Raw genomic sequence first — 26700 nt, 5'->3', positions numbered from 1 at the left:
AACATGTGCATAGCTCTCCCCCAGATATACTGCAAACTCATGGAGTAGACAATGTCTGTCTCTGTCTCCAAAGTGACACATAAAATCATTTGTTGAATTCATGGCGAATTAAACTGTTTTCACACTATCCTTTCACAACTGAAGAGTAGTTGCCTGACGATACTTTTGCACACAATCATTGTTTCTAGTTAGAATTGCTGCTGCTGCTACTGCTAAATCGCTTCAGTCGTGTCCGACTCTGTGCGACCCCATAGACGGCAGCCTCCACCCACCAGGTTCCCCCATCCCTGGGACTCTCCAGGCAAGAACACTGGAGTGGGTTGTCATTTCCTTCTCCAATGCATGAAAGTGAAAAGTGAAAGTGAAGTTGCTCAGTCGTGTCTGACTCTTAGCGACCCCATGGACTGCAGCCTACCAGGCTCCTCGGTCCATGGGATTTTCCAGGCAAGAGTACCGGAGTGGGTTGCCATTGCTTTCTCCATTAGTTAGAATTGAGTTCAGTTCAGTTCAGTTCAGTCGCTCAATCATGTCCGAGTCTTTGCGACCCCATGAATCGAAGCATGCCAGGACTCCCTGTCCATCACAAACTCCCAGAGTTTACTCAAACTCATGCGCATCGAGTCGGTGATACCATCCAACCATCTCATCCTTTGTCGTCTCCTTGTCTTCCTGCCCCCAATCCCTCCCAGCATCAGGGTCTTTTCCAATAAGTCAACTCTTCGCCTGAGGTGGCTAGTTAGAATTAACCCACCCTAAAAACATGATGGTTGCCCTCTAGTGATCAATAGGGAATGTGCCATGGTGTACCATGGAAAGGCCAGAATCAGGACAGATTATTGGTGATTTACTTTTTATAATTTATAGAGCACATGAAACAAATCATAAGTCCTTAAAAGTCTAATATATTCAGTACAAAAAAGGGAAGGCATTTCTCAGTGTTGTATTCATGCAAATACTGAAGAATGCAGGCTATGATGACGGACTGCTTAGGGTCAATTCTGACTCTACTGCTTGTCTGCTTTATACATTAGCAAGATACTGAGTAACTCTTGACACCTAATTTCCCATCTGTGAGATTGAGGGTAATAGTAACAATCACATCTGGAGGTTATCATAATGATTGCATGGTATTCCCTATAATCATGGACATTTCAGTGCTGTCCATGAAAACCTTCACTCCTATTAGAAGTGAAGTGAAGTCGCTCAGTCGAGTCCGACTCTTTGCGACTCCATGGACTGTAGCCCACCAGGCTCCTCCATCCATGGGATTCTCCTGGTAAGAGTACTGGAGTGGGTCGCCATTTCCCTCTCCAGGGGATCTTCCCGACTCAGGGATAGAAGCCGGGTCTCCCGCATTGTAGGCAGATGCTTTACTGTACTCCTATTAAGTATTAGACAAATGTTAGCTATCATGATGTTCTTTCTGCTGTTTCATTGTGAGTATAATATTCTTTCCAAAACTGTCATTCATAAAGAGTGTTTTCTTTAAAGTGTTCTCTTTGAATACTTTGTTTAAACAAGCTTAAAGAAATTGAAATTTTTGGGGAAAAAAACCCAAGTGAATGTTTCTTTTACTATTTAAGGTATAAAATATAAGTCAGCTCTTAACCTTCAGCACACTTATGATTCTTTCACTTATGATATAAAAATGTAATTAAGAATCACTAAGACCCTGGGCTTAGCACTGAATAGAGTGAAGATGTGGTCTTTACTCTGCAGAAATGTACACTCTCCTGGTACACAGACACAATACACAGGCACTTTAGATTTGGAAGCATAGAAGATGCTTAGTCCAGGGTTCACCTCTGTGGCTCACTTCAATGAACTTCTAGGTGGCATACTCTTAGTTCTGCTTTACAAAATTCAACAGGCGCACGTTCAATGTATGCTATGGACAAATGCTAAATTAGGTGATTGGAATTCAAACATAAATTAAAAATAGATCCATGTTCTCAAAGATATTATGGTTTAGTGGGAGAAACTGACTAACTCTGAAGATTTTAATAAAATACGATAAGGGTTTTCACAGAATATGGGCCAATGATACTTTGAGAATACCTTAGAGAGACAGAGAGTGTTGAGAGGAAGTCTAAAATATTTTCTGAAGGAGATTGTATACCTGAAGGTTTTAGTGAGAGCGATTTTTCATCAGTTAAAGAGAGGCACAATATGCTACTGACTGCAAATGCTTTTGGTTAGCCTGCTCCCCCCACCCTCCCCACCCCTTCTCTTCCCTCCACCACACCCACCGCCAGCCCCATCACATCCCTGAGTATCTCTCTCTGTAGCACGCTGGGCTGGGTCTCATTACACACACATGAATGTGACTGGTATTTACTCACAATGAATCATCCTCATGTTGGATGGACCAGTCACAAAGGGTGGGCATAATAAGACCTCACTAGATTTGGAAATACAGTTTAAAAGGTAGATCCTGATACTGTGTTGGAGTGAAACCAGCAAATCAGTCCACACTTGTTAGGATTTGGGCTACTTTCTTTGACAGAGCAGTAACCAAGAAATCTGGAGCGACTGACGACTCTTGAATTCTGTAGTGTGTACACTGCAGTGAAAAAGATGCACTAAACTGACCATCAAAAGGGGGTAAGGCCATCTGTAATGTAAACACAGCACATACCTGGAAGCTTCAAGAGTTTATAACATTAGGCCTCTAATTTGGCATAATTCAAGGAGTCTAGTGAGAAATTCTAGAAGTGGTAGTGATAGGAGAATTGGTAGGAGTTAGCTATAGGAGTGGGAGAAGGTAATGGCAACCCACTCCAGTACTCTTGCCTGGAAAATCCCATGGATGGAGGAGCCTGGTAGGCTGCAGTCCATGGGGTCGCGAAGAGTCGGACATGACTGAGTGAACTCACTTTCACTTTTCACTTTCATGCACTGGAGAAGGAAACAGCAACCCACTCCAGTATTCTTGCCTGGAGAATCCCAGGGACAGCGGAGCCTGGTGGGCGGCCGTCTATGGGGTCGCACAGAGTCGGACACGACTGAAGCGACTTAGCAGCAGCAGCAGCTATAGGAGTGACTGGGCTTGGGGACGGGAGCCCCAAATGTGCCAAGGTACCTTATGGATTATTTTTGAATTAAAGTTTACTTGAGAAACAGTCTGTATAAGAAGAACACTCTGACCCACTTTGTTCCCCTGAAATCGGGGGAAAAAAGCTCCTGTGGGAATGCATCCTCCCTACGCTGGGAGGATGGAGGTCATCCTTATCACAGGAGATATGGAATATGAGCCTGAGAAAGTCTTCTAAGCAAACTTTGTTACTTCATTAATTTGCCATCCTAAGCAAAAACCCCTTTGCTTTCAAACATAGTCATTATCTCCAACACTAGTGGGGTACAAAATATTCCTGTGTATAGACACAGGAATACACTGGGTTACAGAAACAGAAGTGTCTTGGAGGCACCTGGATGTATTACCCACAGCTGAAGACAGACTAGAAAGAGATGTAGATTTGAGAACTGGGGAAGAGAGATGTTTGGCATATTGAAGCTCTTGGGGTCTCATCACTTTCATTGAAAGACCCAGATCCCCAGTGCTGCACCTCTTAGCTCCACCAAGACAAACTTGATCACCATCCTTCACTAACTCTATGTCCTTAGCCAGGCAATGTCATCTCATTGGACCTCAATTATCTGTAACCTAGCAGTAATCATACATTAGAGATAGGGCATATTTTGAGAGTTCTTAAAATATTTGTACATATTTTTCCCTAGCTGCTTCATAAGCTGTTCCAGTATTTTTCCAATTAGAAAGTCTTTCTTTGGATCTATATTACTGGTATCTCCAAGAACTCCTATTTAAAATAAAATTTCCTTGACATATAAGAATAAGAGTTATAAAACTGTGCTTATGATATCAGACACTGCACTAAATAACTTGCATATTTTAATTCATTCAACCTCTTAAAAGCCCAGTAGGTAGGTACTGTTTTTATTACCCATTTTACAGGTGAAAAAACTGGGGAAAGAAAAGTCAAAACTGGATCCAGGTCTCACAGCTAGTGGTAGGATTTGAACCCTCACAGCCTAGCTCCAGAGTCTGTGCTTTGACGACTTCTACTACTATTAGTGTCATTAGTAGGATAAATAGTTAATGAAGAATTACATTAGTCAGATCTGAATACCTGATAAGTGCAATCAACTTATAGAATAAGGTTTTTCCAGAAGAGATTCAGGGCTGATGAACTGTAGTAAGAAGTAATGATGCTGTACTGTTTAATGTTTGGTTAGGCACCATGTTTAAACTCCTGGACATTTGGGTATAAAAGAGGATGTGCCTGGTGGAATAGGTATAAATAGGGACAAAAGAGTTACAAAGAAGGAGGAATCCACCAAAGACATGTTCAGATACTTTATTCTGACAGTACCTATCTGCCCCCAGTATTTCCATACTGTTCTCAATACATGTTTACCTGTTTGTATTTCCGCAGATAAGTTACTTGCCTAATGTGGTACCAAGTTCTTGATCAATTTGTTGAAAAGTGAGAGAGTCTTTGGAGACAAAGAATCTGTAAAGCATTTTAAATATTTGATAGCACTTTCCCCTCCCTGCCTCCATTTGTTTTCATCTCGCTCATTTTATCTTGATTCTGTTGTAACAGATGCCGATGGAGTTTTTGACACTGAGAATGCCAGATCTATCATTAATGTGTTGCCAAACTGGGGAAGATTTACTAACAATATGTTTTGCCTGCATCAGTTCGCTTCTTTTAATAGAGAGACTCATTTGAATAACATCTGAATAAGGGAGTTAATAATAGTAGCCTAGAAGCGAAAGCCAGATTGGATTAATGAGCAACTGACCCGAATCTTCACCCTGAATTAAAAGTGAATGGCATTAGAATAATTTTGGAGGCACAAAATGTTCTGTCAATTCTAAACCCTCCTTCCACCCTTTTCCTGCTTCCCCTCCTGCTACAATATTTTTAACACAGTACTTGCCTCTGCCCCTTCTGGCTTTACTTGGGAGTCTAAGAAAGAATGTATTGGATTGACATTAAAGTTATTTCATAGTATCAGCAAAAATAATGTTGTGAAGTTGGTTACAAATTTTAATTCTTCAGAGATGATGTATTAAGTAGTTCATGCTGACATATATGTGTATATACATATATATATATATATATATATATATATATATATAATGGTTAAAAATGGTAAGGGAAATTAAGAAAATAATTTTCTTTTTTAAAAATGCAAATATATAAGTATTTTACAATGTTATATTCAGTTTGTGGGTGGAGGGAGATAGAAAAAGAGAGAAGGAGAGAAAGCAGAGTGAGAAAGAATCATTAATGGTTAGCCATTCAGACTTATGTATTTGTAATAAAAGCAAAAATTTTCTGTGAGACAGGATTGTCTTCTTTGAGAAACACAACATGAGCTTGTGCCTATCTAAATAGAAAAAAATATCTATAAAAGGTAGAGGGGTCCAAGGAAGGTATGTGTGTATGTGGGAGGTAATTGAAAGATTTACTTTATTTTGTAGCTAATTTATCAGAATTGAACTTCTAGGTTTTGTTATTAATCTTTTTGAAGGGTTAAATATAGAACAAGTTAAAAAACCTTAAATGTACACCATGATAAATGTGTATAACTAGCTCCGAAATCAAAATCAGAAAATTGTCAGCATCTCAGCCATTCCCCTTTCTCCTCTACAAAAAGGTAACCTCTAGCTGACTTCAATTTCCATGAATTCTCTTTGTGTTTGTATTTTATATTGAGAAAATCAGACAATCTATAATTTTTGGAGTCCAGTATCTTTCATCCTGTTTGTGAGATTCAACCATGTTGGTGTGAATAATAAAATAGGTCATTCATTCCCCTTCTCATGTGTATGACTAGACTACCATTTATTTATCCATTTTCTAGTTTAAAAATTGAGTTGCTTCTAGTGTATGGCTATTATAAATAATGCTGCCACAAAGATCATGTGTGTCATTTTTGCTCAATGTATATGAATTTTTTTTGGTACTTAAAATATGAAAAATAATTTCCACAAACTTAAGAAAACACTGTTCCTAGACTTCTGTTTGGCTGGGGAATTCAAGACACTGTTTATAAACACACATTGTGTCTAACTGCCTCTGATTTTTGTTTGTCATGAATTTGTCTATGTCAAAATCTCAAACTTCTCCTAGGAAGCACTTTGACTTCCTGAATTAAGCTGCACTTTTCCCTAAATTCCTGGATTTTACTGGAATAGGGACAAAAAAATAGTTTTTACTTAGTATAAAAATGGTCATTAAGTGGGATTTCTGACATGTCAAAATCAATAAGTTAATATGCTTTAGTTTGAGGAAAATTAAGAGACAAAGCAACAAATACTCACTTTCTTTGAACCCTGTACTTAGAAATCAAAACAGTAAGTCATTCTAAGAATTTTGTGAAATACTTCTTATATTGGATTATAGATCTGCACTAAGTAGCTCAATTAATCATTAGCCCATTGATGGAGAGGATGTTCAAAATCAGCAGAGTAGAAAAGAGAAAATTTAAGTAGCACAGTTATAAAAATTTTTAAATACAATATTGAAAATACACTACATAAAGCAATTTCAAAAGCCTCTCTTGAAGAGAAGATTGAACACAGTTTCAATTCGTAAATTAAATTAAGATAAAACATAGACTGCAGGGAACATTCCAGTAGGATTCTGGGGTAGACTCAGCCACTAACATAAGGAAGAAACTTATCCTTTATTTTTAAAAGTAAATTCAAGCCCATTTAACCAGAAAAAAAATTAAAATGTGAAATTGTATTTTGGAAAATATTCAATGATGTGTGGTTAGACATTTCCAAATAGCCTAAAAAAGTAAATAGGCTAGAAATTAATATAGTTTAAGGCTCTTTAAATAAAACAACCAAAAGGATCAATGATCTGTATAATTTAAGAGTCTAGAGATAATAAAATATATTGTGTTGCAAGTAAAAAGCCTTTAAAAGAACCAATATTACACACTGGCAAAATTAAGAAGGATAACTATTAAAAATCTATCCAGTGATTCTGCTTCAAAGGAGTATTAACACTCCAAAATTCTCTGTCCTTCCTCTAATCTAATAGAATTGTTTATAATTACAGATGGGTAGTACAGCTTTCTTTTTTTAATGAATATTCCTATATACACATCTAATCCCACTACTACAGAATACCAGATACTTGAGAGAAAAAATTTAATTATCTTAAAAGTAAAAAAAAAAAAAATCAACTTTTAAGATTGAAAAAGGAGAAAGAATTTTACATTAAAGTAGAAATGACTAGTTTAGCCAGATTGTGAAAGAAAGGTAATAAAAGACAAATTTGAGGGTATATAGTAAGTCATAAAAGCCTTGAGGGGAAATAAACTTTACCTTAGCTTAATCAAACCACTTAAAAACTAAAAATACCTACACGCCAACCTCTAACCCATATTTTGAGGTCATTATCAGAAGAAAGTTTTGTATTCTCAGTGGTACAACTCCTACAAATATAATAGAGTTTGCTCCTGGATAAATTGCACTGCATCTTTGACACATAATCAGGTTATAACTGATCTAGATACCAGAATGCCCATACCAGGTATGGCTCAAGAATTTATCAAAGAAATACAATGATGGCAGCATTCCCATGGGTCAGATAGCATGGATTAACTTTATATTGATCTCCTATAATACTTTTCTTTTTTACCAACAGGAATATGTTAGACCTTGTTCTACATATGCTAACTCAACAACATGGCATGTGTAGAATAACAACTGTCAAATAAAGCTTATCTGCTAGTTTAGCAGCCAAAACTTAGCTTCTTTACCTCCAAGCAAATACAAGCATTAAATCAGTCAAAATATCTTTAGATCTTGGATTCCGAGGTCTTTACATGCAATGTTACCATATTAGTAAACCCCTGCTCCTAAAGAAACAACTGAATGTTTTTATACTAGTTTCTTAACAAATTATGCAACATCACTGCATTCTCCCCTACTACCACTGGTTGTTGTTTAATCGCTAAATCGTGTCCAATTCTTTGTGACATGTGAACTGTTGCCCACAAGGTTTCCCTGTCCATGGAATTTTCCAGGTAAGAATCCTGGAGAGGGTTGCCATTTCCTCTTCTCCAGAGGATCTTCCTGACCCAGGGATCGAACCCACAGCTCTTGCCACGTTTCCTGTATTACAGACGGATTCTTCACCACTGAGCCCCAGAGGGATGCCCTTACTGCCACCAGTACAACAGTCTTAACCAGGGCTGTCAACCAATCCTCTTCTGAGGGGGTGGATTAATATTGTCTTTGTGCCTGAGAGTATGGTACCATGTATCATCTGAGGTCTCATTGTCTAGTTTGAAGTTCATGAGTTTTTCCTGACCCAGAAGAGCTGGCATCCCAGGCATAACCACAAGGAGGTGTTTGGACAGCATCGCTCCAGCTTTTTCCATATAAGGTGGAGCTGGGAGCAGATGGACCTCTCTTGTCACCTGCAAGCTCTTCCTCTGGTTATGATCCAGGAGGCTCAATGCTTTTGCCCCCTCTGGTATGAAAGTTTTTGATGATCTCCCTCATGTGCAGGAAGACCAAAGTCTTTCTATTCGCTTGAGACTTCCCTTGGTAATTGTCAATTGAGATTCTGTGTGCTAGTGTTCATTTGCATTTTTAAAAATCTTTAACACTTATATTTTTATAGCACTATTGCTGCTACTCTGGAAAGGCAGAAATGACCACTATCCAAAATCTGGTTTGGGTGTCTAGACTGATGTCATAATTCCCCCTCCCCTTAAAATAATATTCAGAGTTTTTATTAGAGGACTGGAGTTTCTGGTGGGGGCAAGGCCTATCTCTCAAGCAGGTCCAAAATAGCTGATGAGGCCAAGGAAAGGAGAGGTTCAGGATTTTATGTGCAATTAGGGGGGTGGTGCTGGGGTGAGGTTTCCCTTACAAAGGGGCTTGCATGATTTCAATCTTTAACAAGTGACAAAGAGGGAACACCTGGGGTTTTCTCAGCTTTCCCATAAATGAGGCACAAGGGGAAGGGAGGAGGGTGAGGTTTGTAAGCTGACAGTAGTGCAACGTTCATAAACAGACCACTTGTCACGATAATGTTGTGTGTCAGACATCGTTAAAAGCACTCAGCATCTATCAGTGGGCAAAACAGAGAACAAGCCTAGTTATCATTGGACTTTCATTCTACTTAGGGAAGACAGAACATGCACAACTGATACAACATGTGAGCAAAACAAATAGGATGTTAGATTCCAGTGAACCATATGGGGAAGAAAGAGAGTAGAAAGAGGAAGAAGGATTAGAGTGCAGGGGGTGGGAGCAGAGGTGTCATTTAAAATAGAATTGTTAGAATGGATCTCACTGAGAAGGGGAAACTGAAAGAAGTAAGGCAGATGAAATTGTTAGCCCGGCAGAACCTAAGGAAGATCCAGGCAGGGAGAAGGACCAGCCAGCACAAGAACCCTAAGGAATCAGGGAAACTGCTCGAGTGTCTGAGAAACAGCAAGGAGGCAAGTGTGAAAGAGGGACGTGAGTCAAGGGAGGAGGAGCAGAAGGAGATTAAATCAGAGGGGCAAAGGGAGACAGATTACAACAAGCCTTCCAGATCATGGTGAGAAATTACTGAGTGAAATGGGGAATAAGGAGAGAGTTTGAACAAAGGAATGAGATGATATGATTTGTCTTTTAAAAAGATTCCTTTAGCTGCTGCCTGGAGAATAGACTGTAGGAGGGTAAGGATGGAAGCTGAGAGACCAGTTTGTGGTGGTTTAGTCACTGCCTCGTGTCCAACTCACAACCCCATGGACTATAGCCTACTAGGTTTCTCTGGCCATGAAATTTCCCAGGAAAGAATACTGAAGTGGGTTGTCATTTCCTTCTCCAGGGGATCTTCCCAACCCAGGGATTGAACCCATGTCTCCTGTACAGCAGGCAGATTCTTTACCGCTGAGCCACCAGGAAAGTCCTCGGGGACCAGTTAGGAGGCTATTAATAGAATCTGGGTAGGAAACGATTTTGACTTTTTGACTCAGGCCAGAGTAGAAGTAGCTGAATTGTAATATGTATTTTAGAGTCAACAGAATTTATTGCCAGGACTAGGAAGGAATGTGAGAGGAAGATGGGTCAAGGAAGACCCCAGTGTTTTTTGCTTTGACAACTGTGGACACCTGCTACAGGTGGAGCAAGTTTTTATAGAAACTTGTGAATGGAGTCAAGGTCTGCCTCGCAGCACTCCATTCACAGCACAAGTCTATGGAAAATTAAAATATGTAATATGTATAAGGTGGAAACAGATTTTAAAATATAAACAAGTTATGAGTCAAGGCACAACTGGGGCAGAAGCAACAATGGTTGTGTGTGTGGACAACGGCGTGAAACTTACTGGTCCTTAATCCAGATTCTGTCTTTTTTTTTGGCAAAACAATTTTCAGAAAATCAGTTATTTTCTCTAAGTTTCCTGTTTTGCAAAATGGAATGAGTATATAATTATCATGGATGAAGATGTTGGAACATAAAGACATTAGAATGGGAGTTGAATTTGAGTTCTTGCAAAATTCTTTACTAAATTAGGGTACTGTATTTACCTTTTTGACCTCAGTTTCTTTATTTGAAGAAAGATGTGTATTTTTTGTAGCACATATCCTAAAAAAGAACTGGAGCAAGAAAAATAATACCTAACTTGTGTATATGTTGGGCTTCCCAGGTGGCACTAGTGCTAAAGAACCTGCCTGCCAATGCAGGAGATATAAGAGACTTGGGTTCAATGCCAGTGTTGGGAAGATCCCCTGGAGGAAGGCATGACAACCCACTTCAGTATTCTTGCCTGGAGAATCCCATGGACAGAGGAGTCTGGTGGACTATAGTCCATGGGGTTGTAAAGAGTTGGGCAAAACTGAAGTGACTTAGCATGTATACATGCATGTGTATATGTAAAGAGCAGGAAAAATAATGTATTTGGCATAAAGTAGGAGTCCAGTCATTAGAAATTAATTATAACTTCAACTTTTGTTCTTTTATGTATTTATATTTCCATCTTTTTAAAAATGATTTAGGAAAAAAATAATGGAAGAGCAATATTCATAAGAAGTTCCTATTATTCAGAATGCTTCATTTCTTTTTTGTAGTTCGTGTCTATTATGCATTTATTTATTTATCAAAACTTGGTTGCATATATACCATACTTTTGGTACAAGAGAGGTGAAGGTGAATATGGGTCCTGTCATGAAAGAACCCCTTACTCTCGCCACCAAATTTCCTGAAGTAATTGGGATTCAAAATGGTTGATCTCTGTCCCATCAGGGGTCACTGTTTCACAGCTTTAAGCCTAATTCAATCCCCAGTTTCTTTGGTATATATTGTGTTAAAACGAAACAGATATTGGGACTTCCCTGGTGGTCTAGTGATTAAGAATCTGCCTTGCAATGCAGGGGACTCAGTTCAATCTGTGGTCCAGGCATTCAGATCCCGTGTGGCACAGACCACCGAGGCCCAGCAGCCACAACTTGTTGCGCTGCAACAAGAGATCCCACGTGACACAGCTAAGACCTGGTGCAGTTGAATAAATAAATAAATATTTTTTAAAATAACAGAAAACATGATTCTTGCCTCCAAGTTGCTTAAAATATCTTTAACTTTGGATGAAAGTCTCCAAGGAAAGCATCATTGAAAAATAAATTAAGGCATTACCATGACTGTGATAAGGGCAGCAGGAGAAATGCCCCAACTTAGAGATTTTTTTCATTTTGATTTTATCTTTCATTAATTTATTCATCCAGCAAATATGTTTAGCTCAAAATGTGGCCTAAAGGATGTGCTTTATTTGGGGCCACAGAAATATAGGAAGACAAGGTTTTTGTTTTTGTTTTCTTTTTGTATAATTATTCTGTAAGATGATAAACATGGTTATAAAAGTATGGCCAAACATTTGCAATTTTAGGAGAAAAAGAACTGATTCTACCTGAGGTGTTAGGTAAGATTTATTACTGGAGATTTTAAAGGATAAATCACAGGGCCAGGACTAGGATGAAATGATGCAGGTATTCTCCTTGAGCATAAAATTTAAGGAAAGTCAAATAATTAAGCAGTCAAGACAAATATTGCAAATTATGGTACATAGGCTGACCATCTATTTTTGTAAGTAAAGTTTTATTGGGCTTTCAACAAATAAGAATGAAGGGTAAGGTTATTCTAAGAAAAGAAAATCATATGAGAAAGCACTAGCAAACTTGGGAATGGTACCTGAGATGTTTAAGAATGATAGCTAGTCTTATGAGGTTAAGAAGATGGTCTGAATAAAATGGTTGTTTTTCTATTTGTTTTAATGTGAAATTCTGGATTATAGAGTCATTTCACCCTCTTTTAAAGTTTCCATCTTACTGGAAGCAATGAATTAGATTCATTTGTGATTTATTTGAAAATATTATGGGCTTTAAATAATCTTTGCTAAACTGAATAGTTTTCTTACTACTTTAAGAAGCCTAGAAAGAATGAAAGGACAGGGAAAGAAGGAAGGTGTTGGAAAGGAGGAAAGAAAAAGGGTGGCAAATGCTTAGAAGGCACATTTTTCTTACTGTACAGACTTGCTACTCACTCTACTGTGCATGAAAAAAAGTATAATATGGGTAAAACAAGGGAAATCTTGTAGAAACCATACACGTAGCACTCAAGGACTATGTAAGAAGACTAAAGATAGGTAGAACATATTTAAGTTTTCTTTTAAGAAATGAAACTGTACCTATTTGGGGAGTTTTTTGTTTTTAAAAAATTTCCCAACTTCACTGAGGAATGATTGACACAAATTATACATATTTATGTTGTACAGCCTGAACTCTTAAGGAGTACATGGTGATTTAATACATGTATACCTTGTGAAATGATTACCGCAATCAAGCTAATTAACACATTCATCACCTCAGTAGTTACCATTTTCCCCACCCAGTGGTGTAAGAACACTTCAGATGTACTTCCTTAGCAAATTTCAAGTACACAGTGTAGAATTTGTAATTATAATCACCATGCTGATCTGCAGAACTTACAAGAATCATCTTATAACTGGAAGTTTGTATGCTTTAACCAACTTCTCACCTTTCCCCAGTTCTGAGCCCCTGGCAATCATCGCTCTGCTCTCTAGTGGTATGAAGTCATACACAGAAAAACAAATAGTGTATTATTTTACTTACCTGTGGAACCCAAAAAAAGCCTGTATGTATTTGAAGGGAAAAAAATACAATACCTGTGATAGTATATGTTGATTGGAAGTATGTGCTATGGGAATGGTGGAGAATGTTGGAAAGAATAAGTCATTTGAAGCATATGTACAACATGAAGACAGATAGTAGTGTTCAAAAGTAGTATATCCGGTTCTGTACCATACGAAAATGAAGAACACAATAATAATTTTTAAAAATTTACATGAAAGAAAGTGGAAGTGTTAGTCGCTCAGTCTCGTCTGACTCTTTTTGACCCCCATGGACTGTAGCCCTATAGGCTGCACTGTCTACGGGATTCTCCAGGCAAGAATACTGGAGTGGGTTGCCATTCTGTTCTTGAGGGGATCTTCCCGACACAGAGATCAAACCTTGGTCTCCTGCATTGTAGATTCTTTACTGCTTAAGCCATCAGGGAAGCCTAAATCTTATATAAATGATATCAAATACATGTTTATTTGAATTGCATTTGGGTCTAAATGTGATTGGCTTTCCAGGTGGCTCAGTGGGTAAAGAACCTGCCTGCCATGCAGGAGATGCAGAAGATATGGGTTCAGTTCCAGGGTTGGGAAGATCCCCTGGTGGCAGGCACAGCAACCCACTCCAATTTTCTTGCCTGGAGAATCCCACGACAGAGGAGCCTGGCAGGCTACAGTCCATAGGTTGCAAAGAGTCAGACACAACTGAAGTGACTGAGTCTGGTACAGCTAGATGTGATTACATCTGCATTCGATTTTTAGATCATTACTGGTTCTTCCATAAAGCTCATCAGTAAACTTCAAGGTCAACAACGAGTTAACTTAAAATGTGAAAAATTCCTGGACTCAGGGAGAAATCCTTTAGAAAGTAAGGATACCACACCCTAAAATCTGGCCATGTCACCATTTAATGACTTCATACTAAAGACTTCTTAGGGTGTAAAGGTCCCATCTAACAACCTAGGGCCCAGACATAATATTGAAATAATAGTGTAGGTTATGCATCTATCTCAGTTTGCCTATTGAGTGGCCTTCCTAAGCTTGTCTTTATCTAATATACATTTGTTTAAAATCAGAGTGATACAACAAACTTGAAAGTAATGTCAGGGACAGTAAGAAAGGCTATAGTTATCACCAAGTCCCATTATATGCTTCTCTACTCCCAAGAGTTTACAATAAAAAATAAGCTGTCATCAGATATTGCATCAAAAACATTAACTACAGCCATAGGCGGACAGCTTTTCCTTTTTCCAGGTTCATCATTATTTTCAACGACTAAATATGAACCACCAAAATGAGAGAAGCACAAGAACAAAGTAAAAGATGCCTAGAGCAATAAGCAGATTTTAATTCTTTTAAAAATCTGTTCATGATAGATGTCTACAGAGAAGACCTCATGAAACCCAGTAACATACAAACATCATAGTCGGGACGCAAGCATACTACCCATGGCCTTGGCAGGGCCTTCCTCACTGAGCGCTGAGTATACCACTCAGAAATCTGGTCACAGGTCACTTGGACAGTGGTCGCTGTGCTGGATTATTTTTTTCTTGGTTTCTTTCCCCTTTCATTCATGGAATCCATCTGCTCTGGCTCTTGATTTTTAGAGTCAAAGTATTCATATATACACTTATTTTTGCCATGATTATTATAATATTCCTTTAGCCATTCATATTTTCCATATTCAATTATATTTATTACCTTATGCCATGACAGCCTTATGATGTAAGGGAGTTATCCACTACACTGACTGCAGAAGAACACGTCTAAATTGAGAGAAAAATAAATAAATATCATTAGCAGGAAGTGAAAAACTTTCAGGTTCTAAGCACATTTCCAGCCAAATCATATTCAGCCAACAATTATTTATTTTTCTCTTGTCTGCTACTCACCCCCTCCTATCATGGTCTCTGGCTTCATCTTTCTTCTCCTTTCTCCTCCCTTAATGATATCCCTCTCTTAAGACTTAGAGATAGAAACACTATCTACCTCTTTAAGTTTATTCCTTCTTCAGCCAAATTCTCAAAAATGCCTGTGCTAGTCTTTCTTATTCAACCTTTTTGCTGCTTCTTTCAAACTCTTCCCTCCGATTTGACCAAATCAAACTGATTGAGTCTATTCTTGGGCAAAGTTTTTTACTTTAGGAATCTCTTCCTGACCTACTGTGTTCCCTTATGAATTCTGTATCCAGGTATTAATAGAATTCCTGTCACTTTCTTGGGGTTTATCATGCAGTCTACTGTCAACGTGAGTATCTGTCAGAGAATGTGAAAAGCTGTGAGCCTGCTGAGACCTGCATTTAAAATGTTATGTAATGCAGGTGACATTATGGGTGCACCTGAGTGCCCAACTCAGGCTGGACAAAATGCCCACTTCCAGAGAAGTACCATGGACTAGAGGAGAAAGGCTTCAGAGTCAGTCTTACCTATTCTTGCAGAACCATTCATTTATTCGTTCAATTTTTTGGTTATATATTCTATGGGTTTTTTTTTAAATTTATGCTTTTAATTGGGATATAACTGCCTTACAATGTTGTGATAGTTTCTGCTCTACAACAAAGTGAATCAGCTATATGTACACATATATCCTTTCCCTCTTGAGTCTCCTTCCCATCCCTGCCCCATCCCGCCCCTCTAGGTCATCAAAGCACTGAGCTGAACTTCCTATGATATACAGCAGGTTCCCATCAGCTATCTATTTGTCACATAGTAGTGTATATGTGTCAGTGCTACTCTCAATTCATCCCCTAATTTATTTATTTTGGTTATTGTTTTTCAAGCTCTTCTCATCTTTTTCTTTTATCTACTAGGGTCTTAGACTTAGTACTTTGTAAAGTATTTCACTTAGGAAGGCTCTCTGTCCAAAGGGTAAACAAAATTAAGTTTATGATGCACTTTTATTTATGGGGAGGTTGAAGTGAATGATATAAGAGGAAATAGCTTGCTGATATTTGGGTCCGGAGAATCTGACACCAATCAAGGCAAGAAGTCTTTTACTTAGATGTCATTTCATGTGACTTCAGCACACTGCCGCTGCTGCTGCTGCTAAGTCGCTTCAGTCGTGTCCGACTCTGTGCGACCCCATAGACGGCAGCCCACCAGGCTCCCCTGTCCCTGGGATTCTCCAGGCAAGAACACTGGAGTGGGTTTCAAGCATACTAAATCTAAACAAATTTAGCAAATACAAGTGAAAAACTAAAACAGCTAAAATTATGCAAAATGGATGCCACAAAAGTTAACTATGTAAATTGAAACTTAAGGGATTTTTTCAAAGACTCTTAAAAGATTTTTTTAATAAAATATATAATTACCACAAAGCTGGATTCTGTTGCACATTTAAAATGTATTATATAAGTGTGGGAAAGATCTGACTTCGAGAGAAAATCCTCTGACCTCACATCAAATCTGATAAAGACAAAGGAAAGACAATCTACAGAACCTAGTTCCAAGAATTAAAAATAGTGTAGAGTTCTTGAGCCATTTCAATGGAGATAAATGAATGCCCAAAATATCAGCATGAGCTTTCAGACTATCATTGTATTTGAGTTTATTAGCCCCCAAACATCCCAAAATACTAATTTAAAAAACCACCCCATTATTTATTTAGCTCAAAATTCTAGTGGGTGGTTCTTCTGGTCTAGTCAAAAGTTTCCGGTCTTGACTAGGTTAATTCATATACCTGTCTGTAGATGGCAAGTCCTGGGCCACACTCACATGTCTGTTAGATGTCTGGCCATCATTTGGATCACTTAACATGAACTTATTCACATTGTGGCATTTTTTCCAAGAGCAACAAGAAAGGAAACTGCAAGACTTAGGTCTGAGTGTAGAAATGGCACAATCTCACTATTGCAAGTTTCTGTTGGTTAAAACGATCAGAAAGCCTCCCTAGATACACGGAGTGAGGAAGCAGATTCTGTCTCTTTGGGGAAGATGTATAAAGAACCGTGAAAGTCATTTCTTTGCAATCTACCACATAGGCAAGAGTAAAATAATAGATGTTTGAAACAGTATCTTAGAATCAAAAAGACAAAGCAAAAAAAATGGTCACTTACAATTTCTTTTAAGATTTATAATAGCAGATAATTTGAAGGCTAAAGAATAGCTTAGCTATTACTATGGCTATTATGCCTATAAAAATTCTTAATAAGTAAAGTAGTATTCACTAATAATAAACTGAATTTTATCATCTAAAAAACTCCAGTAGAGTGGCACAATTCCTTCCATGGTGTTACTTAAAAATGAGGGAAATAATTTGTTCATGTCCAGCATATACAATATTTTGTGACAGATTTCAAGTCTACAATGGTAAATATAAATATTCCAAGTCTCTATCCTCAAGAACATACAGTCTAGTGGGGGAAACAGATAATAAACCAAAGAAATAAACACATATCTACTATCAGTGAAGACTAGTATGATGAAAACAATGAGGTTTTGATGTAGAAAAGGAAAGGAAGGGAATGATACCTGCTTTATATAAAGTATTCCAGATACCATCTCTGAGGAAATCACAAGGGAGCCAAGGCTTAGATAAAGATTAATAATATTATAATTAATTCCATTTTAAAATACTATGTTCATTTGAATATTAGAGTTATAGATGGTCATAGAAATGATCTAATCAGATCCTTTTAGATGAAAAACATCTAACAGAAGAAATAATTTGCTCAATTATACTTACGAGCTGAAAAAATTTCCTCAGTAATTGGGAGTGACTTGGGACCAGGCTAGTTCAGGATGTGTCTTTATACCACTGTGCCCTCTTTCCCCTTATTCTTAAACACAATCCTGCAAAAAGCTTTGTTACCCACTATGAGTTCAATAAACCCAACCACAACAGTAAAGAACATTGATTTCAGGGACTTTGTGGCTGGTGTTCTTTTTGGGGCAAGTGCAAACTGATAGGGGAGTTGCAGGAAGGACTAATAGTTAAAATTCTTCAGTATAGGAGACATTTTGACCTGGTTAAATCCAGCTCCACAACTTAAAAGCTTCTTTCTGCCTCCAGTTTCAGAATCTGTGAAATGGGGATAAAAACATCAATACTTCTTTCATAGGACTGGTGTGAGGATTGTGCTGTGATGTGCTTAGTCACTCAGTTGTCAGACTCTTTGTGACCCCATGGATTGTAGCCCGCCAGGCTCCTCTGTCCATGGGGATTCTCCAGGCAAGCATCTGGAGTGGGTTGCTATGCCCTCCTCCAAGGGATCTTCCCAACCCAGGGACCAAACCCAGGTCTCCTGCACTGCAGGAGCCTCAGTCAGATTCTTTACCAACTGAGCCACCAGAGGATCCCAGTGTGAGTTAAGAACTGCAAAGCATTTAGAACAGCGCATGATACTCAGTACACCTGGAAATGTCATCAATTTTTAGTCCTATGTGTATTCATGAAGCTCAAGGCTAGACCCTAAGTTTCAAATAGCTGAGAAGAGAAGAGAAGCTAAAGGCAAGGGAGAAAAGGAAAGATACCCATTTGAATGCAGAGTTCCAAAGAATAGCAAGGAGAGAAAACAAAGCCTTCCTCAGTGATCAGTGAAAGGAATAGAGAAAAACAATAGGGGGAAGACTAGAGATCTCTTCAAGAAAATTAGAAATAAAAAGGCAACATTTCATGCAAAGATGGGCTCAATAAAGCACAGAAATGGTATGGACCTAACAGAAGCAGAAGATATTAAGTAGAGGTGGCAAGAATACACAGGAGAACCTTACAAAAAAGATCTTCATGACCCAGATAACCATGATGGTGTGATCACCCACCTAGAGCCAGACATCCTAGAATGTGAAGCCAAGTGGGCCTTAGGAAGCATCATTATGAACAAAGCTAGTGGCGGTGATGGAATTCCAGCTGAGCAATTTCAAATCCTAAAAGATGATGCTATCAAAGTGCTGCACTCAAAATGCCAGTAAATCTGGAAAACTCAACAGTGACCACAGGACTGGAAAAGGTCAGTTTTCATTCCAATCCCAAAGAAGGGCAACGCCAAAGAATGTTCAAACTACCACACAATTGCACTCATATCACACACTAGCAAACTAACGCTCAAAATTCTCCAAGCCAGGCTTCAATAGCACGTGAACCCTGAACTTCCAGATGTTCAAGCTGGATTTAGAAAAGGCAGAGGAACCAGAGATCAAATTGCCAACATCTGTTGGATCATCAAAAAAGCAAGAGACTTCCAGAAAAACATCTGCTTCTGCTTTATTGATTACACCAAAGCCTTTGACTGTGTGGATCACAATAAACTGGAAAATTCTTCAAGAGATGGGAATACCAAACCACCTGACCTGCCTCCTGAGAAATCTGTTTATGCAGGTCAAGAAGCAACAGATAGAACCAGACATGGAAAAACAGACTGGTTCCTAATTGGGAAAGGAGTATGCCAAGGCTGTATCTTGTCACTCTGCTTATTTAAATTATATACAGAGTACATTATGCGAAATCCTGTTCTGGATGAAGCACAAGCTGGAATCAAGATTGTCGGAGTAATATTGATGACCTCAGATAAGCAGATGACACCACCCTTATGGCAGAAAGTGAAGAGGAACTAAAGTGCCTCTTGATGAAAGTGAAAGAGGAGAGTGAAAAGTTGGCTTAACTGGAAATAGAACTGCCATATGACCCAGCAATCCCACTTCTGGGCATACACACCAAGGAAACCAGATCTGAAAGAGCCACATGCACCCCAATGTTCATCGCAGCACTGTTTATAATAGCCAGGACATGGAAGCAACCCAGATGCCCATCAGCAGACGAATGGATGAGGAAGCTGTGGTACATATACACCATGGAATACTACTCAGCCATTAAAAAGAATTCATTTGAATCAGTTCTAATGAGATGGATGAAACTGGAGCCCATTATACAGAGCAAAGTAAGCCAGAAAGATAAAGACCATTACAGTATACTAACACATATATATGGACTTTAGAAAGATGGCAACGATAACCCTATATGCAAAACAGAAAAAGAGACTCAGATGTATGGAACAGACTTGTGGACTCTGGGAGAAGGAGAGGGTGGGATGTTTCAGGAGAACAGCATTGAAACATGTATATTATCTAGGGTGAAACGGATAACCAGCTCAGGTTGGGTACATGAGACAAGTGCTCGGGCCTGGTGCACTGGGAAGACCCAGAGGGATCGGGTGGAGAGGGAGGTGGGAGGGGGGACTGGGATGGGGAATACATGTAAATCCATGGCTAATTCATATCAATGTATAACAAAAACTACTGTAATGATGTAAAGTAATTAGCCTCCAACTAATAAAAATTAAAAAAAAAAAGAAAAGTTGGCTTAAAACTCAACATTCAAAAAACTAAGATCATGTCATCTGGTCCCATCACTCTATGGTAAATAGATGGAGAAACAACGGAAATAGTGACGGACTTTATTTTTTTGGGCTCCAAAATCACTGCAGATTGTGACTGCAACCATGAAACTAAAAGACGCTTGCTCCTTGAAAGAAAAGCTATGACCAACCTAGACAGCATATTAAAAAGCAGAGACATTACTTTGTCAACAAAGGTCCGTCTAGTCAAAGCTAGAAGTATATATATGAGTAGTTTTCCCAGTAGTCAAGTATGGATGTGAGAGGGGGACTATAAAGAAAGCTGAGTACCAAAGAACGGATGCTTTTGAACTGTGATGTTGGAGAAGACTCTTGGGAGTCCCTTGGACTGCAAGGAGATCCAACCAGTCTATCCTAAATGAAATAAGTCCTGAATATTCATTGGAAGGACTGATGTTGAAGCTGAAACTCCAATACTTTGATCACCTGATGGGAAGAACTGATTCATTGGAAATGACCTTGATTCTGGGAAAGATTGAAGGTAGGAGGAGAGGGGGATGACAGAGGATGAGATGGTTGGATGGTGTCACTGATTCAATGGACATGAGTTTTAGGAAGCTCCAGGAAGTGGTGATGGACAGGGAAGCCTGGCATGCTGCAGTCCATGGGGTCTCAAAGAGTCAGACATGACTGAGGAACTGAACTGAACTAACTGAATGTAAGACTCCAGCAATGTTTTCATAACAGTCCACTTGGGAAAAAAGAAATAAATTAACTAATGGAGGGATTAGAATTGAGAAAGTTTTCACATCTCAAAAAATAGCATGGAAGCAAATTGCCAAATATTTTCTCCTTGAGCTGCAGCGAGATTGAGAGTAATTATCAATAAATAAATTTAAAAAATTAATATCAAATATATTTATGTTCCATAAGTCCCAGGTTGAAATTTCAGGATTTGGAGGCATGACTGATGTTAATGGAGATGTTTCCCTTATTTTCTTTTCTCCAGTGTCCACCCTGTTTACTCCTCTGAATGCTGCAGGACATTTAGTGTAGGGAGAATAATTACATAGAAAACTACCAAAGGATCATTGTTCCTAGGCTCTGTAAGACTGAGTGATTGACACCTGTCATTAATTCACATCCTGATCCCCATAAGGACATTTTGGCGACCATATGGCATGGGGATGGAGTTCAATGTATCCTGTCTGTCCCTGACCAACACACACACACACACACACACACACACACACTCTCTCAGAAGCTACAAATGCCTGTCCTGCATGTGAATGTTTGGGCACTGTCAGAAGTACACAGTGAGATGCTACAGTATTTTACATTTATGTTAATATGTCACAGGGTTAACGTAAGAAGTCAGCAAGTGTCATTCATTCCTGACTTTGGTAACAACTTCTATCACCCCAACCGCACATCTTGTCACTTTCCATGCTGTTCTGGCAGTGGCTTATGTTGCCACCTGATCGTAACACTCCAAATTATCATATAATTCCTCTTCAAGAGTCCCCAGCATTCCTTCATTTCTGAGTTGCGCAGTCCACGTCTGGTTAATCATAACATATATCTTCAAGGGCCTCCAGTCAACTTTGATTACCATCTGCTGCATATTTGAAAGTCATTCCTGTAATGGAGTGGCCAGACTGACACGTGTTATACCCAAACCTTCATGTTAAAGTGAAGAAGCCAGTTTTGATAAACTTAACTGAGAAGAATTCTTTTAAAGGGAGATTACCCTTGGCTACATGTATGCATCATTTTAATTAGTTTATCCCGTTGTTCTTATTAGTTTTTATTCCTTCTTAGAACTCTTAAGGCAATTATATTTTTTAATAAAATTTCTAGAGAGAAAGATAAGATCTACAGAGGCAGAATAATGATGCTCTGTTACCACTGGGAAGTCACTGAAACACTATAGCAATGTAGCTTGAAATCTGGATGTTTGAAGAAAATATTTAGATTTTCTGAATTTACCTATATCTTCCTGAAAGGGAATTAAAAAAAAAAAAAAACTCGTAGTCATTTCATTAGTAGTTAGTTCATATGATACTGGCTTGGGTGGATGAAATACAATTTCTATCCAAATTATCCTCATCTTAAACATTTCTTACAGGATGAAGGGTTAGTTTTGATAAACTTAATTGTTTATATACATATATATATAACTATATATACTAACTATAATTATAAGGTAATATATATATTATATATAGTAACTATATATATACAAACTATAATATACATGTACCAACTATAATATATATGGTAAAATAAGGAATTGTTATCACAGTTATTTATGCAGTTTGTCCAAGTCACTGTCATTCTGGTCATTAGCATCCTCATCAGCATCAGCCTGGGATAAACAGAAGGCACTCAAGCTTTAGCTCTTGTGATCACCGTCTTAGTCTGTTTGGCTGCTCGGACCAATTATCACAGGCTGGGTAGCTTATGAACAGCAGAGGTTTATTCCTCACAGATGCGGAGGCTGAAAGTTCAAGATCAAAGGGCCTTCACGATCAGTTAAGGCCATTTTCAGGGTCACAGTTTTCTCCCGTACGCAGAAGGGGTGAGGGAGCCCAGTGGGATTCTCTTCCATCAGATCACTAATCCCATTCATGAGTGTCACCCTCATAATCTAAGCACCTTCCCCAAACCTCACTTTCTAAAAACATCACATGGGGCAGTAGGCTTTCAACGTATGACTTTTGGGGGACACAAGCATTCAGCGATAGCAATCATCCTCCAAGTTTTATTCAGATACTGCTATCTATGAAGAATTGTTATAAATCCAGGGAATCATATAGAAGTGTATACAATAATTTCTGTCCTTAATGAATTCCTGATTCTAACTTAAAGTAAGGAATCGGATCAAATAAATCAATACTGACAACACCCAAGCTGCCTACAGGCCATTCAAACAGTAAACATCTTCACAGAACAGGAACCTCCTCGAGCAACTCAATGTAATGGACCTTGAAAATTCTGGTTTGGGGTCTCTCATTCTCTTCATGATTCATAAATATGAATTTAATATCTACCATATGCCAGACAGTGCAGAGTTTCAGTCCTTCCCACCTCTGATCGAAACTTTCCTGGGTATGGAGTCGATCAGAGCCTTGGGCAGGCTGAATTCAACTAATGAACTGAAAATTAACATAGTTCACGCTCTGTAATGAAGAGGCAACTCCAATTTACATTTATATAATGATTGTGGTGGGGAAGTGGCTTATAGGGGCTGTCAAGGACTCTCATTTTCCATGAAGCCAAAGCTCTAAGAACAGTTCACCTCAAATAAAAACTTCCTCCTTCATTTCAGCAGAAACTCCCATCCATAAGCCTAGAATTTAGTAAGAGTAGGTACACATGTACACCCACGGTTGACTCATGTCAATGTATGGCGAAAACCACCGCAGTATTGTAAAATAATTAACCTCCAATTAAAATAAATAAATTTTAAAAGAAGAGTAGGGATAGAATGCAATTTTTACAAACCTCTTTCTTTGATGAGATTTCCAGTTTCCTTTCCTGATGTCTCTTGAAAAGCAGCTCCTCCAAGTCTTAAAAGCAGGAGTTGTATGTTCAAGGGATAAACTGACAATTTAGAACTTCCGTTGTTATTATAAAAACAATAATGATTTGCTGTCTCAACACTTACTTGAAGTGGAGAAACAGAAATTGGCCTGTGCCCAATTCCTATGGCCTTGTGCCTGCTGATAAGAGTGTGTTATAAACTTTCCAATTGTTCTTCTCTACCAGGGTGGAAAGCTGAGGTCCAATTCACTGAAAAATGTGGGTGAATTCAGTTGAAAATAAGAGGTCATTTAAGCTTAATTTTGGTGATCGTAAAAGGAAAGATTCAATAATGGTGTCCTATATTTTAAATATCTTAAATTCTCTTGTCTTTGCAGAGAGAGGGGATAACTCAAGAGCTAGGATTTTCACTATGCATATAAATGTGTATGTAGCTATGAGCAAAATATTGGAACAAAATTTATGTTATCAGTATTCATGGTTAAGGGATCACTGCCAATAGCATTCTAAAATCAAATATTTTGGGGAGGGTTGAGGGTTGCATGTTAAAAATAAGTAAACATGTAAATGTTGGTCAAGTAATATTAAAAGAGCAAAGAAGAAGCAGGCTTTTACAGAAATGTGATGCTTTGTCAAAGTTTGTCTAACCACGAACCACAAATCACTGGTTTATTTAAAATAAGCTTTAGAAATCGAGGCTTGGTTTCCAAAGTGTTTTGTTTTGAATTTATTATAATTAATCTCATTTTGTCATTTGTATGACACATTTTCCCAAAGGATATCAAGATACTTAACAAAAGCTAGTAGTGATGGCAAAATAGCATGATAATTGGTGTTAAATGGATCATTTGTTAAAGTGTTTTACTACACTAGTTCATCTCTCCAGCTTCATTCTCTTTTTTCCTGCTCCCAAATGATGCCAATTATCTAAAATCCTCCTGAATAATAATTTATTAACCTTCACTTGTCACCTTATTAATTTGGTTCTTCCATTCTCTTTGCAGACCATGCATCTCACTATTATCTTACATTCAGCAATACTTTTAATCATCAAGTAATCGTAGGCTGTAAAAATACCTATCAGTGTTCATTACTAACATAAAATCTAAATGCAATTTTGTCTTCTGTAGATCCTTTTAACGTAACTTTGTTTTCCATCCATTTTTGGCCTTTGGGAGGGGTAAATATTTTTCTTCTTTGTACTAATAATAGATTATTTTATGGAATCAGATGGTTTTTCTATGATTTGGGGGACACAGGTCAGGGCCTTACTTTGTGTAAACTGGCCTCATTTCTGCTATTCCTCCTACAGTTTGGCTTTATCTATATAAAAAAAATTCTGTGTTCCTAAAATATCTTCTTTTCTGTTATACAAAAGATATTTAATTCTCCTTATAGACCTATTGTCAATTGTAGAGCTTTGCCTCAAGTAGACACAGTAAGAATAATGAAAAACTTTGAAAATAAGTGATTTTCTATTTAGCACATTTTATACTAACTGGAGAGTGGAAGAAAAATAAAACACATAGACAAAATAAAATATGAATATTGTAGTTATTCTCCTGTATATGAAGTTGACCTATGGAAATGTAACCTCATTGATTTCCTGGAATAAACACCCACCCAGCCGATGTAAAGTGGGCTCTTCGGCATTTCAACATTTAAAGTATATAGAGAGAACAAATGTTTTCCTTGAGTTTCTGGATGGTTTGCTGATGTCTAGGTCACAGGTCATCTATGTACAAAATGCCATGCACTTTAAAATTACCTACCAGAACTGATTCCAGATATTCAGCCCCACTGTCTCCACAGGTTCACCGTATACATCACAAACAAGTGTCTTGGTTTGGATTTGAAAGATACTTTGGACATGAGTTTGAGTAGGCTCCGGGGGTTGGTGATGGACAGGGAAGCCTGGCGTGCAGTCCATGGGGTTGCAAAGAGCTGGACACAACTGAGCTACTGAACTGAACTGAAACAGTCACAAGGTAAGTGATTCCAAACTCACAATCCTTAAAGAATAAGATTCCTAGGCAAAGTAATGTCATACCTCACTGTCTTGGAAAATCATAAGCAAATGAAAAACATACTTATCTTCACTTTCACTTGAGAAACTGTTTTTTTTCTGATACTTGTGAACACACTTTAAAGGAGGCTAGAATTCTGTTAAGCACCACCATAAGCTTTGGTTGCCAATCTAGGTCTAGTCAAGACACCAGGGCATGTGGTGAGCATGTTAGCATTGGCTGTGTGCTGGTACTATCTTCTGGTGAATGTCTGAGGAAGGTTCCAGCTGTGAGGAGTTCTCATTATACAGATGAGGAAAGAAACATTATGAGAGGACATGAAGGAGTTGAGATTTTAATCCAGATTTATGGGGCTCCAAAGTAAAGCCTATTACTCCTATGCTTTAATGCACCTATATTAAGTTTCCTAGTGTGGTTGTGATGGAGTACTAAAAACTGTGTATCTTAAAACAACAGTAAAAATATTGTTCTACAATTCTGGAAGCTAAAAGTCTGAAATCAAGGTACTAGTTGGGTCACGCTTTCTCTGAAAAACTGGAGTGGAGAATTCTTCCTTACTTCTTGTAGCTTTTGGTTTTTATCAGCAATCTTTACACTTCCTTGGCTTATAGATACATTACTGGAATCTCAGCTTCAATTGTTGTGTGGCTGTCTTTTC

General features: G+C 38.2%; 1 protein-coding gene across 4 annotated transcripts in view; it reads right to left on the bottom strand.

Annotated features, from left to right (window-relative positions):
• Positions 1-24115, bottom strand: part of LOC110137680 (beta-defensin 110) — a 54427-nt gene extending 30312 nt beyond the window's left edge. For 3 of the 4 annotated variants that reach the window (XR_011483882.1, XR_011483883.1, XM_070456325.1), the window contains exon 1: positions 23977-24115. The gene's annotated coding sequence lies outside the window, so the exon portion shown is untranslated. Of the gene's footprint in view, positions 1-14817; positions 14945-23976 lie in introns of those variants that run through there. The other variant, XR_011483884.1, reaches the window with a different exon arrangement.
• Between the last annotated feature and the right edge of the window lie 2585 nt (positions 24116-26700).

The sequence above is a fragment of the Odocoileus virginianus genome, chromosome 27 (genome assembly GCF_023699985.2).
Source record: "Odocoileus virginianus isolate 20LAN1187 ecotype Illinois chromosome 27, Ovbor_1.2, whole genome shotgun sequence".
NCBI classification, from domain to species: domain Eukaryota; kingdom Metazoa; phylum Chordata; class Mammalia; order Artiodactyla; family Cervidae; genus Odocoileus; species Odocoileus virginianus.
The sequence above is the reverse complement of the archived record's forward strand: the minus strand, read 5'-3'. Positions and strand labels throughout refer to the sequence as shown.